We start from the raw sequence: 20066 nt of genomic DNA, 5'->3' as shown, positions 1-20066 counted from the left end.
GAAGTCAGGTCCTCCTGAATCCAGGGCTGGTGCTCTATCTACTGCGCCACCTACCTGCCCCCCCCCAAAGAGTCTTAAGGACTCCAGGGAGTCTCTGGAGAACACTTTGAGAACTGCTGCTCTGAGTGCAGGGTACTTACTATCTACCTACTGAAGGACGTCCTTAATACAGCATGATGAAAAAAGAGAACAAGGCAGTCTCCAATAGCTCACATTTATAGGATACTTTGGGATACAATTATAGGACAGTATCACAAATGCAAGAGTTCCCTGTATCAGTGAAATCTCAGGTCCATCTCCCATCCCCTTACACTGTGCTCTCCAGTCCAAAAGGTAAATCATTCAAGTCTTATTAACCCCATTTTGCCCAACAGGGAAACTGTGGCTCAGAAGATTAAAGTTATTTTTCTAATTTATTTCAGAACACATTTATTAAACACCTACTACGTGCAAGGTACTGTACTAGGAGTTACAAAGTTAATGACACATTTATACAATAACAACAACAAACTACAAAAACACACAACTATAGAAGACTTAAGAATCAACGCCAATGACAACCCATGATAGCACAGGACCAATGATGAAGCAAGCACCTCTCCCAACAGAGTGATGATGCCGAATGAGACGTTTTTTGATATGGTCAATGAAGGAATCTGTTTTGTTTGACTACAGAGATTTACAAGTAGGATTTTGTTTTTCTTCCCCCCCCCCCAATGGGCGGGGTGGGGGGGGTGAAGTGGGAATGAGGCGGCCGTTGGAGATAGAGATGGAGAAAAAAAGTGGGTCATTGAAGCATTTTTTCTAAATACACCGAAGAGAACAGAAGGAAGCCCAGAAGGAACGACAGCCCAGCAGGACAGCTCTGAATGTTACATGATGAATTTACTACATACTTAAAAAGAAAAAGAAGCTGAGTATAACAGAGATTCACAGTTTCATATGCAAGCCTCTTTTTCTCTTCTATGTGTACAGAAATATTTGCTTTGATGTTGGTTAGGATCAGAATTTTTTTCTTAAAAATTTTAAAAGTCAGGTGGCTCAGTGGATAGAGCTCCTGCCTTGGAGTCAGGAGGACTGAGTTCAAATCCAGCCTCAGACACTTGACACTAGCTGTGTGACCCTGGACAAGTCACTTAACCCAGACTGTCTCACCAAAAAGCCAAAAAAAAATTTTTTAAGTCAAAAACAAGTGGAGGCGAAGACGCCATATACAAAACACATACAAAGTAAAAAGTTATAAAACTAATGAAATATAAGAACCAGCATCTGAATCCATATCACCTGATACCAAGTTCACTACTTTATGTCACAATGTCAAATACCTACCATGATCTACTGACAAATGGTAGCATTCCTGGCCCAGGAGGGGCACTGAGAAATAAAAACCAGAAAAACAGAGGGAGGAAACCTCTCTTGAGATTTTATCCACACAGAAAATCCTCCTTATTTCCTTCTAAAACCTCTAGATAGAGTAGACTCTTGTTTTTGCTGGCTAACTTAAATCCTCCATCACTAACTAACTAAATTTTCACCATAAGAAAATCCAAACCACACTAGTAATAAGGGGAATTTTTTTCCTCCAATTCCTTATTAAAAATCAGCTTAAAAGGAGTCTTTCTGCTCATGAAAATTCTAATATGACAGGACCAAGATGCAAAGTTTTCACGTGAGAAAGAAATTCAGTCTAAGAAGCCAATCCAAAACCACAATACTGAATAAGAATTCATAATTAATTAATTGATTGATCAATGCCTTAAGGTTTACAAAGCACTTTTTCTCATAATAATACTATGAAGCACTTAGTTCAAAGATTATCATTCTCATTTTAAAGATGAGGAAATTGAAGGTTCATCCAGTCATCCTTCAGGTAGACTTTACCTAAATCATTCTGGAAAGGTGGGTGGTGCCACCCTTATTCCTAAAGATCCTCAAGAATATTCCTTCCTCCTACCCCTATTCGCCCATTTCAGCACTTCATCTAACTCACTGTGAGAAAACTCTTCTAAACAACATGTTTCTAGTAGCTTTGTCTTAACTTTTAAACTTATCATTCCTTGCTCTTTCCTTATTTGGTGATTGGTGATGGCTGCCATCTCTTGTGTAATAATAAGCCAACAATGACCTTCTAACACTTCAAAATATTCCAACTAGCATGGATCTCACTGACAGGTTATGCTGTAACATGCTGATCTCAAACAGAGAACTTTAGGTCATATTTATTGCCTTTTTCCATGAAAAACTATTTTGATTCAGTATATCAGGATAACAATATCTTACCCTTCCATCTCTCCATCAACCTCATTAAATCCCACAAAACAGTCATAGAAAAGAATTAAAAGACACTTAACATAAAGCAATACAAACATTTCTGAGGAATGGCAGGTTTGAAGAATAAATTGACTAGTGACACTTTGTCCATTAGTCCAGTGTTTAGAACATGGTATAGATGTGGATGAGACTGAGAGTTTGAGCCCCATGCAGTAAAAGTTGGTATCCATAATGGTTTTATCCCTGTAGCACCAATTCATTACTAATCCCTGTCACCTCTTCCATGATTCCACGATGAAGGTTCCAAAATCACCTTACTGATTCCAGTCCACTGTTCTACATTGAAAATTAACTCTTTTTCTGTAATGGACCCCCCCAACTCACAGATCCCCCACTCCTTACCCCTGCTACCTTTGGCAGGCTGGTAAAGTCTAGGACTCTTCAGAATAATTTTTGAATGCATAAAATAAATATGTTACAAAGGAAAACAATTTTATCGAAATAGCTATTAAAATTTTTTTTAAAAGCAAGTTCACAAATTCCAGGTTAAAATTCCCATTCTAGGCTATCAGGACATTTTTGAATCAAAACTCTGGAGATAACATGGCATAAGGCACTGGACTTGGAGTGGGGGAAGAGCTAGGTTCAAATCCTGAGTCAGCCTCTTACTAGTATGACCCTGGGATCACCTAAACTCTCTATTCTTCCGTCTTCCTCCTCTTTAAAATTAGCTGGTTAGCAGGAGAACATCATACACAGTAACAGCAACATTGTGCAATGATCAACTTTGATAGACTTAGCTCTTCTCAGTAATATAATGATCTAAGACAATCCAAAAGACTCATGATGAAAAATGCTATCCACATTCAGAGAAAGAACTATGGAGTCTGAATGGAAATTGAAGCATATTACTTGCTTTTTTTTTGTTCTTGTTTTTTCTTTCCCATGGTTTTTCCTTTTTGTTCTGATTCTTCTTTTACAGCATGACAAATGTGGCAATATGTTTAATGTGATTATATATGCATAGCCTATATCAGACTGCATGGTGTCTTGGGGAGGAGGGAGGAGTGAGAGGGCAAAAATTTAGGACTCAAAATTTTAAAAAAGTAAATGTTGAAAACTAAAAATAAATAATTTTTTTTAAAAATTAGATGTTTAGACCAGATACCTTTTAAGTCTCTTCCATATTTAAATACATGATTCTATAGAACTGGATGTTAGCTGTCGTAAATCTCATTCAACTGGTTCTCTATACTTACTACCTATATAAGCTGCAAATCTGATATGCGTAACAGTTACACTTTTATTCAAATCATAAATATAAATGTTAACAGCACAGGACCAAGCAATGATCACTGAGAATTCCGCTGGAAACATCTTTCCAACCTGACATCAGTCCATTAATGATTACTCTTCTAAATCCAAGTATTGTGCCATGCTGCCTTCTATGAAATTATACAGCTATTAAAAGCACAAATTTCATACAGTAATTTTCAGCAGAAGGATTAATTTCTTTTGTTTTCCTGAAAAATATGATTTCTATAACACCATTTCATAGTCAGATGGTCCAAGACCAAACATTTCATACTCTCTGATGGTCCATCACCAAAAAGAATTTGAAGAAGAATCCCCTGGTCTAGAACACTGAATTGAATCTTATATGATGAGTCTTAGAATCTTTAGCATAAAATTATAGGACACCTCAATAGCATTGATAGATCTTCCCAAAGTCTTAATGCAGTTTAAAACTATTAAAACTTTACTGTGTAACCCTGGGCAAGTCATTTAACCCCACTGCTTAACCAAAAAAAACCTCCAAAAAAACCCCCAACTATTAAAGCTTTAAACTACACTAAGATTTGGGAACACTCCTCAATTTTTTTGGGAAACACTGGTTTTAGATATTCCTTGGCATGAAAGCAGCGGCCTCGCCAGATCATCTTGCCAAGTCCCCGTTAGCCTCAGGACTGAAGACCAACACCCTATCTACGTCCAAGAGAAATTCCTACTTGATAAGAAGTAGTTTTCTCGAGCCCATGGACTCTCAAGAGGCTGAGGTTTAATCAACAGATGGCTAAAAGATACTACCTGCTTGGAGTACTGCCAAGCAGGGCCAGTATCTAGGGAGTACTTGAACTTAAAGCAAAATGAGTAATGCTGTGTTTACGTTTTTCAGGTCCCCAGTTGTTGGATGTTTGCTGTTCTTTTTAAATCAGTCTGGTAAAGAAGCTTTAAAAAGCATACTTTTTGGCAGCTCCAAAACACAGTTGTTTCTACAAGTATGAGTGCCCACTGTCCAGGTTGTCAAACTGCGGATGCACGAGTCAGGACTGAATAAACTGTAATGACTGATTGGTTTTGGGGTTACCCTATGTGGGAAGGAAAAAAACCTGCTTATACACCTTTTAGCAATCCTAGCAGCAGAACAAGCTTGGGCTGTTTTGGAAAGGAAAAATTTGCTCCATATTGCTGGAAAAATTAGGTGCTAAGGTCATGCCTTTTGATTAGTTTACAGAAAGCATTTGCTTTTCCCACACCTTATGTTCAAATGCTTTTCTCTTTCCTTTAAAATGAGGATGAAACCCAACTACTCTCCTCTAGAATTATAAGAGCATTGGGGAAGGACAGGCTGCTCATAACTGTCATGGTGTACTAGGTTCACTTTGTTTAACTTTACAAACTTTGTCTACCAAGAAACCTAATTCCATTGGTATCTGTTCATATCTTTTGACCAAACATGCCTCAAAAGAAAAATTACCCCAAAAAGTAATGTACATATGAAAGATGAATCCAAATCACCAATAAGATGAGATAAATCAAAACAACTCTGAGGTTTCACCTCATACCCAGGAAACTGGCCAAGATAACAAAAGATGTAAACAGTCAATGTTGGAGTCTTCAAGAAGACAGAAACACAAATATGCTATCGGTGGACTTACTATGGTGTTTTTAAAAAAAAGTTATTTATAAAACTTGAAAAATGAAGATAAAATTCCGTTACAGCTATTAATTCCACATTGAAGACATGGGATCCAAAAGATAACCACTTCCTTTTGCTTCCCAATTCAAACCAATCGAATCCAACAAACATTTATTATCTACTATGTGCAAGGCACTGTATTGCCTCCCGGACTGTTGAATTAAGAATTATTCACCTGGTCAAAGAAAGAAAGCACTAATAAGGAAAAGATAGAAATACTTGAATCACAGACTGTCTGACCTCAGAGGAAGGATCAATCAAGTCAAACCTTCTCAGTTGGACAGAAGATGGAACTGAGGCCCATGGAAGGCTAACCAGCTAAGTGAAGGGTAAAGCCAAGACTCAAAACACATTTCTTGTGATTCAATTATCTTTCCCACTTCTCAGTCCTACATGCCCCTCACATCATGGTTCTGCCTCCTGCCAGGATTAGTGCTTTCCACATTACTGTCCCATTCAAGGATTTCCAGGATGGCCAGCCCTTACCAGCAAGGAGAATGCCTCATGAAATAAGTAACTGTTGAATGAATGAATGAATGAACTACTCAGTCAATAAGTAGAACAGAGATCAGGCACCTATCCAGAGGAAACATTGGACAATCAATAAATCAATCAACAAGCATTACTTTAGCATAAAATACGTGCCAAGCAGACACTGTGGTCGTTAGGCAGGCAGTGGAAATACAGACAAACAAACAAACAAAAAAATGATGGAATAGTCCCTCGCCCTTAAGATGACTCTAGCCAGGGGGCACAATATATATTATACAAGTATGTACAAAACAGATAAAGGGTGATTTGGGGAAAGGTACTACCAGCTAAAGGGATCAGGAAAAGGTTTCATTTAGAAGATGGCATTTTTCTTTCTGATAGGAAAATGAGTATTCTAAGACATGGAAATGAGGAAGAAGAATATCCCAGACACACAGAGAGGAAATAGAGTGCTATGGATAAGGGGGTTAAAAAGCCAGTTTGGATGGAACACAGTATATATTAAGGGGTATACATAAAATAAGACTGAAAGACAGGTTGGGGGGAGGGTGTCTAGATCATAAATGGCTTTAAATGCCAAATTGAGGAATTTAATTTGATCCTAAAGTAAAAGGAAGCCACTGGGCTTTACTGAGGTATAGAAGGGACATCATCAGATGTGGGCTTTAAGAAAATCAGGAGATAAATTGAGGGGTAGGGAGAGACTTGAAGCAGGGAAGTCAATAAGGGGGGTATTGCAATAGTCCTAGAGAGAAATGATGAGGGCTTGAATGAGGGAATTAGCTGCATAAGCAAAGAAAAGAAGGGTAAGAAGGCAAGAGATGTTGCAGATTTAGAAACAATAAGATTTGGCAATGATAACTGAATATGTGGGAAGGGTGTGAATAAGTGCCCTCATATATGGAAGAATTTATATAAGGATATAGATATAGGATATACATAAAGATATATACAGATATAGGATATATACATACAGATATATATCAGATATGTGGTACTTTTATATACGATATACATATATATGTTTACAGATATAAATAGATATCTACTTCTCTCTACACACTCACACACACACACACACACCACTTGTATAAAGATACTTATTCACACTCATATGAAGATATCAGGAGGAATCAAGGAAGAAACCAATTCTCCAGGTGTCTGTGGAAGGATGCTGGTGCCTAGGACAAAAACAGAGAAGCTCTGAAGAGGGACTGATTTGGAGGGGAAAGTAATTGGTTTGGCCATGAAGAGAGTTTGGGATAACAATAGCACATCCAGTTAGAAATGTCAAAGAAGAAAGTGGTGATATGAAACTCAGATGTACAAATGATCAAAAACACTCATTTTGGACAAAGTTCATTTCACGTCGTCACAGAATGTACCCTGTTGGCTTGAGGTGTGGTATGTTGGAAAGCATGCTGAATTTGGAATCAGGAGGTGGGTTCCACAGTTGGCTTTGCCACTTGCTGTGTGACTTTGGACAAGTCTTAACTGCTGTGGGCTTCAATATCCTCATCTATAAAATGAGAGTACTGGGCTAGATGACCCCTAAGGTCCCCTCAAGCATTAAGCCTATAATTCTGCAATCTTCCACCCTCATTTCACACATGCACACCACTGGTCACAGGAAGCAGGGCCGGGGGGGGGGGGAGAAAAGAGACAAGACAGATGCAAAGACAATGAAAGAGAGGGAAACAAACCTTGCCCACAGGCAGCTTGATTCAGAGGAACATAAGATCACAGAACTAAAGCAAGAGGGGCTGATCCCTGCATTTTATGGATACCATAGAATTTAGGGAACTTACCTATGTCACATAGATTAGTGCTGATACATGTGTAACCACAGAACAGCAACCAGGCTTAACTTTATAATTGACAATAATTAGGAAGGCTCTATGCTAAGTGGTAAAGTGGACAGAGCGATGAGCCTGGCCTCAGGAAGATCTGAGTTCTAATTCAGCCTCAGAAACCTACTAGCTTTGTGATTTTGAGCGAATCATTTAACCTGTTTGCCTCGATTTTCTCATCTGTAAAATGGGGATAATAATAGCACTGACCTCCAGAACTGTTGTGAGGATCAAATGAGATAATATTTGTAATGCGCTTAGGGCAGTGCCTGGCACAAACACCTGATAAAAAAATTCACAGTGATGATGATAATGATAATGATTGAAGGGAGGAGGGGGTTGAGGGGCTAGTGAAACCACTTCCTCCTGATTTTAAATATGAAACCATAAGACAACACGTCAGCTACAGTAACCATGAAGGCTAGGACCTGGACCACAGGACCTCTGAAGAAGCAGAGATAGGAGGAGAACACGGTGCCAGGAGTCCGTGGAGTCTTTCCTCATAAAATGACGGCTATTGTGTAAATTCCAGAGCTCTACCCCCAAACCCAAGACTGGCAAGCCAACTGCACACAGCTCACCACACTGAGATAATCCCTCGATGACACCAGTATGATGACACGGCCTGGGGTTTACTGTGTGGGTGGTGTTGTAACCCAAGCTGAGGAAGCCAGCTTCCCCACTGGCTTCCATCTTGGCAACACCAGCTCCAGTGAATACAGCAACACATTCTGTAGCCTAGTGATAAACCTGTTGTAAACAGAGTACGTTCATATATATGGTCTCAGAAACCATTTATTCAGTTGATAAATGTAATCCCCACTCCATGATGTAATTGTCTTTTTTTAGCTTTCAGGTTATTTTTGCTATTTTTTAAATGCTTCTGTTAAAGTAAAACTAATTCAAGTGGGCAAGTCTCACAATCTTACTGGGTTCACAGTTTCCTTATATATAAATCAAGACAGCTGGACTAAATGATCTCAAGGGTACCTTTCAGTTTTAAATCTGGGTTCTTATGATCTTAAATCAAAACCACTGATTTGTTTCAGTCAATCTCCTTCTGTACCACAGTGCTTGTTTGGCATATAGGAAGTGCTATTTAATAAATGCTTGTTCATTGTCTCTAACCAAGAGGGATCATCAATTGACAGGATTAACATTTCTACAATTAAAAAGGTTAGTTCACTTTCTACAATGGTGCACATACTTAGAAACACAAAAATTAAGCTGTTACATATTTGTGGGCATTTGATGAAACATCATTGTTGTTTATATCTATGAAGCACAGTGAGCTTAAAATGAAAAGACCTTGTTGAGTACCAATATACAAACACATTAAAACTGAGTTCTGTGCCAGGGATGGAGAGGCACTGTTGTGTACTATAGAAGCGTCAAACTCTTGGCAACTTGAGGCTGGCTAAACTCCCAAAGTGCGCCCCAACTTGATTAAAATGTAACTTGGAAATGTTTAACAAAATAAATAGAAATAAAATACAACATAGGTAATGTTACTTTGCAGTCTTCTGAATAATGTGTAGTATCCTAAGAGAATATTATGCCTAAATAATGTTAATTTGTAGCATCCTAAGAGAATATGCAGCCCACAAGGATCCCATTTCTATTTGAATTTGACACCTTTAGCACAGTGGATAGAAGGACAGTCTTAAAATCAGGAAGACCTGATGGGTTTAGACCTCACCTTCAATAGTTATTAGTTATTATATACGGGCAAGCCACTATCAGATGTACAGACTCCACCCCCCACACTGTCCCCAGGACTGTCAATGATAGTCAGATACAGACAAATCTCTGATCTGCATTGGTAAGAGAAAGTTTTACACACCAGAAGTTGCTCACACCTGATAAAATCACAAACCTAGATGCAAAAAAAAAACCTTGTCATTCCAACTTTCCTAATTCCAAGTTTATGCTCCTTTGATCCCTGATATATCTATCAAAGGCTCTAACTAATGGGAATTAAAACCAGAACAAGACTATAGGATTTTTTTAAAGACACAATTGTCTACAAATAGATGGCAAATCCCACTTGACAAATTACTGCAAACATCTTATGTAGTAATTGCAATATGAAACCAGCCAATTTCTATTTTAAACAATTCTTCATTCATTGAGACTGACCTGCCTTCCCATCACCACTCACCACCCAAATTAGCGAGGAATACTTTATACTCTCAAACACTCATTCACTTTGACACTGAATCATTGCCCACCTTACACTTTATGTAACTGTTTCACAAGTATATTTCTGTATATCTCATCTCCCCAATTAGACTATAAACCCCTTGAAGACAGGAATGGATCTTCCACATCTCATATTTTCATTGGGCCTCATAAGCTCATTCTAGAAATATTTGAAGGAAAGAAGTAGCAAATGTAATTATGTGAACTTGTAGGGAAAAAAGTTTCAAAAATCACTTTGTATATGAGTATACAAAATGGAAAAACCCCTCATAACATAAGCCAAGTAATGCGCTTTCAACACATTTTTTAAAAACCCCACTACTTTAAGCATAACTTAAAGGGGCAGAGCTAAACGTCCCAGAGAGGGTATTAGATCTAAGAGATCAAAGACCTGGCAAAACTGTAACTTATTAACCAAGGGACCTTGAGAGCAAGAAAGAACGTTCTGTGCCTCAACTTCCTCAACTACATAAGAGGAAGAGAGGCAAACTTTATGAGACATGATCTCTAGACAACCTTCCATACCTGACAAGCTACAACTCTACAGGTGCCAAAAAAAAGGGGGGAAAGGTAAGGTATATGCCAAAAACAAAAAAAGCCATGAGGCAAACCACACCTCATCATACTGTTCTCCCTGCTGCCAGTTGCAATAGTTATTATATTTATTCATACTCCAATAAGGGCAGAATTAGCTCATCTCTGAAGGGCCCTCAACTCCCGGATTCTATGGCACAATGAGTAAAGAAAGCCACACAGAACTACAATAGGTTTTTTTAACTTGAAAAAATGGAATTCAGTTTAGATGCCGCTGAATTCTTTCTTTGCACAGCCTCAGGAGAGAGCTACAAACAGGGGTAATATAGCCATAGGAGAGCTCTGTAGGAGAAACAAGAGAAATGCAACTCAACCTTCCTACCTCCTACGTTGAAAATGGAAATGCACTAATGGGCCTAACCAGAGTTTCATCCAGCTCAGTAGTCATTCTGCCTATCACTGACACGGTCGGTGAGAGTGGCCAGGAGCTGCTTTGTGTGACAGGTCTCCAAAAATGATGGCTATACCCCAGACATCCTAAACTCCCTTTAAAATCTCACTGATTCCAAAGGATTCATGATGAAAAATGCTATCCACCTTCAGAGAGAGAAAATTAATGAACTCTGAATGCAAACTGAAGTATATATTTTTTTCACAGTCTTTCTTTTTCTTGCTTTCTTTTTTCTTTTGCAACATGGCAAATATGGAAATGTGTTTTGCATGACTTCATATGTATAATCAGTATTGTATCTCTTGACTTCTCAATGGGAAGGAGAGGGAAGGATGAGAAGCAGAAAATTTAGAACTGAAAATAAACTTTTTTTTAAAAGAAAAGTAGAATTTGGATAAAAAGAAATTCAAAGGAAAATAATTTAGACCAAAAAAATAGCACTCTCAAACATTTGCAGATGGTAATGAGTATGCTTTTCAAGAAATGAGAAATAACAACAAACATGGTGTGCTCAGGAGACAGTGAGAAAGCTAACCTAGATGGAATGAAGAATACACTTGGGGGAACATAGTATAGACAGTAAAGGCGGGGTAAAATTTAGGAGGAGTTCAATTACAAACTCAGGAGTATGAGTTTATTTCTTTGTAACCATAGTAATCGAGGGTGTTTCATTGAGGGAGGGGAACCTCACTGGAGAGTCTTTCATCCACAAAAGCATATCAATCCCTAATTTTTGATGGGTGAACCAAGAATCACAGATTTAGGGGAAGAAGAGACCGAAAAGGACATCCAGTCCAACCCCCTCATTTTACAAATGATTACAAGTGGTTAAGTGACTTGCCCAAGGTCACATAAGGAAAAAATAAGAGGCAGTACTGAACCCAGGTCCTTTGATTTCAGAGAGAGGACTCTTTCCACCATACCACACACTACCTAGTAACTAACAGAAAGGGCACAGGATTAAGAGTCAAACTCCTTGGTATGGAGATAAGAGAGATAGACTCGGGGTCAGAGGATCCAGCTCCACCATTTTTTACTTATGTGTTATTGGGCAAAACATTCTCCAGGTCTCCGTTTCTCCCTGAGTCAAGAGAAGCAGGACAGAACGCTACTCCCTTTCTTAAAAAGACCCTGGAGTACACACAAATGGCTGCTGACCCCTGAGCATCCCTCACTTTGTAGCAGAAGCCCATAGGCTTCCATAACCACTATGTCACCTGTTCTACTGTCTTTGGTTTGAGCCCAGAGTACCAGGGGCCACAGAAAACAAAAAAACAAAATTAACTTTGGCTACCTCTAGAGCTGTAGCTAGAGCTACACTCTCTCACAAAGCACTTGAATGGAAGGAATGCAAAGAAATCCCCAAAAAATTACCTGTTTGTGGATTATGCAGATCAGCTTCTAAGACTCCTGCCCAGGCAGCATCTATGGGGTAAACGAAAGGCCATTTTAGAGAAATTCTGAAACAACATGCAATAATCACGAACTGAAAATGAGGATCACCCAGAGGGCAAGAGAAAGGCACATGGTGAGTTAAAATAGGCTGCAACACAGAACCTAGAGGAAAGTAGGAGACAGCTCTGGTCTTACGATAAGGAAGCTGCTGTTCAATCATGTCCAACTCTTTGTGACCCCATAGACCACATTATCCATGAGGTTTTCTTGGCAAAGATACTGGAGTGGTTTCTCCAGTAGACTAAGGCAAACAAAGGTTAAGTGATTTGCCCAGGATCACACAACTAGTAAGTAAGTAAGCTAGTAAGGCTGGATTTGAACTCAAGTCTTTTGAGTCCAGGCCCAGCACTATCCACTAAGCCACCTAGCTGCTTCCTATAATAAAATAAAAATATTGTCTCAGACACTCGATGGCAGCAAAATAACCCTGGGCAAGTTACTTAACCTCTTTCAATCTGAGAGCTGGTAAACTGAACAGGGTTTAATGTCCCCTACAGTTTGAAACATGATCCTACTATCATCAATAAAGAGCTTTGAAGTACAGGGGTAAAACATGGCCTCAGGGAAATGAAAGATATACAAGTAGACATGTTGGTCACATAGAGAGGGAAAGGGATGACAGTCCCAAGTTCTCCAGCAGAAATATCATCTCTAAAATCATACTTAAGTGGATAGACCCTCCTTTGGGTATGGCCAAAATCACACAGAATGGGCAGGCAGGTTGGGTTGCAAGTCCTACCATTGCAGAAAACAGCTAACTAGATGAGATTACAGATCCAATTATGTCTTTTAAAATGTTAATAATGAGAGCACATGCTAAAGGACTAGGATTACTTTGGGCCAGCACTGGTGATACAAAGAGAGGTGAAAACATTATCCCCCACCCTCAGGTTCACGGTTCAATGAGGGAAACAACATGCAGATAAGCTACGAACATACAGGATATATTATAGACCCCCCCCACCACCACCACCACCAACACATCACCTTGCTCTGATGGCCCTACAGAGAGCAAACCAAATACTTCTCTACAATGCTGAAAGATGATTATGCAGATCTGGGCTGGGAATGGACTCTGGAGCTCTTCAAGCAAAGACTAGATGACCACACAGTTAAGGATTACATAGGCAGAATTGCTGTTTATGTATGGCTTGGATTAAATGGCCTCTAAGGTCCCTTCCAACAATAAAATCTGTTACACCAGTATTAGAACTGGAACTCTGGATATAACATGTTTTTTCTAGGGTTTTGTTTTTTGTTTTCTTCCCCTGGGGAACCTTCTTCTGTATCCTTTTACTTTAGTTAGTTCAATGAATAAATATTTATTGAGTGTCCTGATCCTTACATATTTCAAGCCATCTTGGATACTATTTTCAGAAATCACAAGCCTCCGTGGTACATAGGTTCAAAACTACTCCTCCTTCCCACAATGGGTACGGCTACTAGAAAAAAAAAGTTTTCTACGTACACACTAGATTTTAACTGCAACCCTAAACTGATCAAATCAGACATTCATTATTAATAATAATAATAATAATAATAATAATAATAATACCTAGCATTTATATTTTGTTTAGTCGTTTCAGTAATGTCCAATTCTTCATAACCCCATTTTGGAGGTTTTCTTGGCAAAGACACTGGAATGGTTTGCCATCTCCTTCTCCAGCCTATTTTACTGATGAGGAAACAGAGGCAAACAGGGTGAAGTGACTTGCCCAGGGTCACACAGCTAGTAAGTATCTGAGGCCATATTTGAACTTGGGTCCTCCTGACTGCACCACCTAGCTGCCCCTGGCGGATTATATAGAGCCTACTCTGTGCCACACGCTGAACTAAGCACTTTAAAATTATCTCATTTGATCCACCTTACAGAAAAGGAAACTGAGACAAATACTGCACACAGGCAGTAAAGGTCTGAGGCTGGATTTGAACTCAGGCTTTCCAGACTCCAGCCCTAGCACAGTAGATATGAAACCAGAAAAAGAAACTAGAAATAGCAACTAACCTAAGGGAAAAACAGTATTTATTAATATCAACTAGATCATGTTACCATCAAACAGAGGAAGCTACTGTTGAAGTTGCCGAGCACAACAACAACAGGCTGGTTCTTACCCACCCACTAGGTATTATCCCTTGAATGATGTGCTGTCTCCAGATACTAGCCATATTTCAAGCCAGGTTAATAATGGCATGGAAGTGAAATTAGTCACCACCATCCATGAAAGAAGCCAGAAATTTATCTGTTTAATAATGTAGGAACAGGGTCAGCCTCAAGCAAAACTGAAGCAGGCCAGATTGCCCCTAGTACTCCCAACCCCCTAATCTTTGTCCTTTTCATCCTCTTAGGAGTTCTCAGTTTTCTCCTCATCTGCACTATCAAGCCTGCTTTTTAGATCCTGGAAAGAGTGCTACACTTGAGAGGCAGCAAGAGCTGGGTTCAAATTCCACTTCTGAGACATTTACCAGCTAACCACATGTCCACGGACAAGGCCTTAACTATACTGGGACTCTTTTTCTCACAATATCTACCAGTCACCTAGGCGCTTAACTTTGTCCCTCACATTCTTATCCTATTCTGGACTTTTCTCTGCATTCAAGAGCTTTCTGCTTTATATTAGAGGTACATTAGACTACTTGAGGGGAGGGGGACTGTGGCCTTTTTCCTTTTTCTATCTTTAACACCTATGTCATCTCTCACAGCTCAAAGTCTTTCACACAGCAGTCAATAAAAACTAGTTGGACGGTGCTAATTCAATTAACTCATCTTTTGCTCCTCCTTTCTCCCTCACTCCCTACTTCCAAAAGTCTTCCAGTTCTAGGCATCCTTTTTTCTAGATCCCTATCACCTCATGTTTAAGCTATTATGATAATCACCTCCTGACTGATCTCCCTACCTCTAGTCTCTTGTCTTTTCTAATCCATATTGTAACCCCTCTGCCAAATAACTATCCCTAATCTAACAACACTAGGCATGACCAACTTAACAGCGTGAATTAGTTCCATGAAAAGTGGAGATGGAAAAAAAAAAGTGGAGGAGAAATAATGCTTTGGGGGGGGAGGTGTAATTTCTACAGGAGCAATGCTATAAATGTAATAGCAGAATAATCACTCAAAAATCATTTATAATCACCTACCATGTGCTAGTCATTCTGGTGATACAAAGACAAATATTAACAGTCTTAGCCCATGAGGAATTCACAGACAAGTGCTGAAGACAAAACATATGCATATAAACATATGCAAAATAAATGCAGGGGAATTGGGGGACAGGAAAGAGGAATAAGAAAGTCTCATAAAAGGTGGTACCTCAATAGAGCTTTGAAGGAAGCCAGGGATTTTAACAGGTACAGGTGGAGTAAGAGTGACTTCCAGGAAAACGGAGGTGGGGGGGAAGGGTGAACACAGCCTATATAAAAGCACAGAGATGAACTGAAGAGATTGTGAAAGCACTGGAGCCAAAGAGTAAAGGGCTTTAAATGACAAACAGAAGAGTTTGCATTTGATCTTACACATAAGAGGAAGTCTGTTGATTGGGGAGTGACATGGTCAGACCTGTGCTTGAGGGAACTCATTTTGGTGGCTGTGTGGCAGGACTGTATACAGACCCACCCATTCTCACAAGTGCGGTTCAAGGACTAGCAGAAAGCTGGGCTAATCACTGGGTGGGTATATAATCTGTGTCTCTAGTGTAGGGCTGAATGAGGTTTGAAATATGGTAGCTGGGTTCAATTATAATGCTTAAATGAGATTATTATAAAATGACTTTTGTGTATCCATCATCATCATCATCATCATCATCATTATCATTGTCATCATGGAGTCACTGCACCTATCTTCCAGGGTTGTTGTGAGGAGAAAATACAACATTTCTTATGAGTAAAGAAAGCACTTTGCAAACCCTGAAGTGCTTTATGAATGCTATTTATTATTTTTATTAATTACTATTTTTATTATTTTATTACTTGTTGCTGTGTATTTTATTATTTATTATTATTACTATTAGTTATAATTACCATTATTATTTATATTATTACTATAGGTTTAGAGCTAGAAGAGATGCTCAGAATCACTTAGTCCAACTCCCTCATTTTATAAACTCAGGCCCCCCAAGATTAAGTAATTTGCCCTGAGTTCATACAATTAGTAGGTAGAAATGTCAGGATCTGCATCCAGAGCACTGGAATCCAAATCTAGCACTGCAACATACCAATCACGGTAACGCTAGAAAGGCACCGTGATGACATGTAAAAAAGGTCCTGAACGTGGAGGTGGGAAGAGGCTTGTATTCAGGAGAAGGTCCTGCTAGTTTTCCACCTCTGACTGTTAACCATGTGACATTGGACTTTAAGCAACTCCCTTAACAGCTCTGAGCCTCAACTTCCAGACTTGCAAAATGGAGGTGGATAAAGCTATAGTATTAGTTGGGTTGCTGTGATTATCAAATGAGACCTACCACACCTAGCAGGGCTGTTGTTGTGAGGACCAAATGAAAGGGTATATGTCCTCTTAGAGGACACATAAAAGAACATATAAAAAATATAAATCAGATGTTTCCATTATTCCCTTTATCATGTCACTTCCCTGTTTAAAACCCTATAATGGCTATACACTCCCTGTGATTAAAGTTCACACATGGCATTCAAAGCCATTTACGATCTGCCCCAAACCTCTTTCCAATCAAATCTTCAAGTTTTTCCTTATACAAATAAACTCACTACTCCCATTCAGACTGGCCTACTTAATTGCTTCCCCACACCCGTCCCTTAAAAAATCACACCCACACACTTCCAACTTCCTTCAAAGCTTTGTATAGTAGTATGTTGGTAAATGTTTAACAACCAGATCTTCAGAAAAAAAGAAAGTGCTTCCAACACCGTTTTAAGTTTAATAAGTATTATTAACATTTTCTCATAACTTTCTTAAATCTTCTTGGTTTTTTTTTCCAATCATTTTAGTCATGTCCAACTCTTTGAAACTAGACCCCACTTGGGGTTTTCCTGGCAAAGATACTGGAGTGGTTTGCCATTTCTTTCTCCAGCTCATTTTACAGATGAAGAAACTGAGGCAAACAGAGTGCTCATACAACTAGTAAGTGTCTGAGGTCAAATCTGAACATAGGTCTTTCTGACTCCAGGTCCAGTGTTACCCAAGATGCCCAGAATTACTACAAGCTGCTTTGACTGTTCCTACTGCTTAGATCAGATGGCAATTACCAAGTCTATTCTTCTAGAGAAATGGAGGACCACTAGGTCTTACCATCTGCCTCCTAGGTCCTCCAGGCCTTACTATCTACAGTGCCTCTATACACCTCATCTAATCTACTGACATAAACTAAAGATCCCCTGGGCCTTTCTAGCTACTCCAAAGCTGAACTTTCTTTCATGTGTTGTCTCCCCCACAAAAAAGATGAAGTCCCTCGGAGTAAGAGCTGTCTCTCAATTTTGCTATTTGTATCCTAGCACCTGGCACATAGTATGCACTTAATAAATGTCTTTTCTTTCATTTTCACAGCTACCTGGCACATAGCACATGCCTAATAAACCCTTGTTGACTGAAGTCCGAATGAGCCTGGGTTCCTGCTCTCACTGAATTTATAGTCTAGTAATCTATCAGTCTATATAGTCTATCGGTTGCTGTGAGGAAATAACCGAGATAATGGCAATAAAAGTGCTTTCATGGCAAGGCATTAAAATCTTTTTCTTCTTCATCATCATCATCACTCTCATCAAGTAGGAAAAGTAATATCGAGCTGAGATTCAGAAGTTACTCGGTGGGAGAAATAAAGAGGCTTTCAACTCTCAGGATACCAAAGGCTTAAAAACATAAAATGTTTCAAGCTTTGAAACACGCCCCAAACAGGAAGTTTGTGACAAACTTTAAAAACAAAACCATACAACTGCAAGAGATTTAAAGGAGTGAGATAAGATTTAAGCGCGCGCACACACACACACACACACACACACACACACACACACACACACACACACCCCCATATAAACAGTAAACTAAGTAGATGGTTAGGGACGGCAGGTTTAAAAATATAAATTATATGATTGCCTCAGCTGTTCAGAACCAACAAATTTTCCTACAGGTGTCCCATATGCCTCACCAACACTAAAATGTCATTGGGTATTATTTGCTTATCTGTCTTCCAAGCAAGACCCAACTAGGCCTCTAAGCTCCCAAGGGGAGGAAGCAATGCCTTTTGTGCTAATGGTGTACTAGTACATGTTCAGCTAGGGGGAGGAACACATATACGTGCACAGGACACACTTTTTTAAACCGTGTTTACCTCGGTTTCCTCATCTGTAAAATGAGCTAGAGAAAGAAAGGGCAAACCACTCCAGTATCTTTGCCAGTCACAAAAAGTCGGACAACCCTGAAGCACTGAACACCACCACCATTAGCTGTTGGATAGATAGCTGTTTTCAGGTGTCAATCTATCCTCTATCTACATGAGGTCCTTCCTGATCCCCATTCCCATTCCTCAGCTCTAAGTGCTGCTTCAACACCCTGGCTTCTGACCTTTTACCCACAATTCAATTCAACAAGCATTTATTAAGTTCCCCCTACGGGCAAAGGCTCTGGGCATAAAAAGACAAGAGAGAAAGAGAGAGAGAGAGAGAGAGAGAGAGAGAGAGAGAGAGAGAGAGAGAGAGAGAGAGAGAGAGAGAGAGAGAGAGAGAGAGAGAAAGAAAGAAAGAAAGAAAGAAGAAGAAGAAAGAAAGAAAGAAAGAAAGAAAGAAAGAAAGAAAGAAAGAAAGAAAGGAAGGAAGGAAGGAAGGAAGAGAAAGAAAGAACTAGCTGCTGCCCTCAAGAAGCTTACATTCTACCACTCTACCCAAAAAATATATCCACAAGACCTAGTCTCTACAGTGCTTGGCAGTGTGTCAAGCTGATAGATTAAAGGAAATGGCCTAGGTTTGTTGGCTCATTTTACAGCTGTGGGAAATTTTAACAACCAAGAGCGGAACTGACCTGACCAAGGTCATACGTCTATGAGTCAGAAGGAGAGTGGGATTAGAATTTTCAGTCCTCAGGTTTCCATTCAGTTGCCTAGCCTCACAACCAGTATTCTCTATTCTATTTTGCTCTTAAGTGCTTGTCAGGGATAGACCAATCTATCCCACAGGTCTGATCACAACTACCTACCCACTTAATACACTCCAGGGGCTCCCTATTCTCTCCAGGATCGAATACAAAATGCTCATCTTGGCATTCAAAGCTCTTCATAACCTAGTCTCTTCCTCCTACCTTTCCAGTCTCCTTACACTTCACTTCCCCCACCCAACCCATGTACTCGTGCTGTTCCACAAACAGGATACTCCATACTGACACGTCTGGCATTTTCTCTGGCTGTCCCACGTGTCTGGAATGCTTTCCCTCCCCTCTCCTCCAACTATGGACCTCTCTGGCTTCCTTTAAGTCCCTACTAAAACCCCACCTTCTACAGAAAGCCTTCCCCAACCTCTCTTAACTCTAGAGCCCTTCCTCTGTTAATTAGTCCCTATTCATCTTGCTTTATTATACGTATTAGCATGCTGTCTACTCCCATTAGATTGTAAGCTTTTCTGGGGCAGGGACTACCTTTTTGCCTTTAAATACAATAATAGGCACATCTTTATTGCCTGACGATTAATCTGATCTACTCTTCCAGGTATATAGCTTTTCCCTGTCCATCAGCTGTCCAAATCCTCAGTGGGAGAGAGGAAGAGAGAAGGGGAAGGAAATAGGAAGAGAATAAGCACTCATTAAGTACCTACTGTATACCAAGGCACTGTGCTGCGGCTTCTCATTTGATGCTCACAAAAACCCTGTGAGTTAGGTGCTA

The 20066-nt window shown here is 39.6% G+C and overlaps 1 protein-coding gene across 19 annotated transcripts in view; it reads right to left on the bottom strand.

The window, feature by feature from the left end:
* The window catches only part of TRERF1 (transcriptional regulating factor 1), a 323931-nt gene that overhangs the window by 166826 nt on the left and 137039 nt on the right, over nt 1–20066 (bottom strand). For 15 of the 19 annotated variants that reach the window (XM_078155357.1, XM_020976819.1, XM_020976816.2 and 12 more), the window contains one exon: nt 12155–12205. The gene's annotated coding sequence lies outside the window, so the exon portion shown is untranslated. Of the gene's footprint in view, nt 1–6851; nt 6925–12154; nt 12206–20066 lie in introns of all 19 variants that reach the window. The other 4 variants (XM_078155359.1, XM_078155356.1, XM_078155360.1 and 1 more) reach the window with 1 other exon arrangement.

Source organism: Phascolarctos cinereus, unplaced genomic scaffold (genome assembly GCF_003287225.1).
Source record: "Phascolarctos cinereus isolate Bilbo 61053 unplaced genomic scaffold, phaCin_HiC Scaffold_5;HRSCAF=322, whole genome shotgun sequence".
Taxonomy (NCBI): Eukaryota; Metazoa; Chordata; class Mammalia; order Diprotodontia; family Phascolarctidae; genus Phascolarctos; species Phascolarctos cinereus.
The sequence above is the reverse complement of the archived record's forward strand: the minus strand, read 5'-3'. Positions and strand labels throughout refer to the sequence as shown.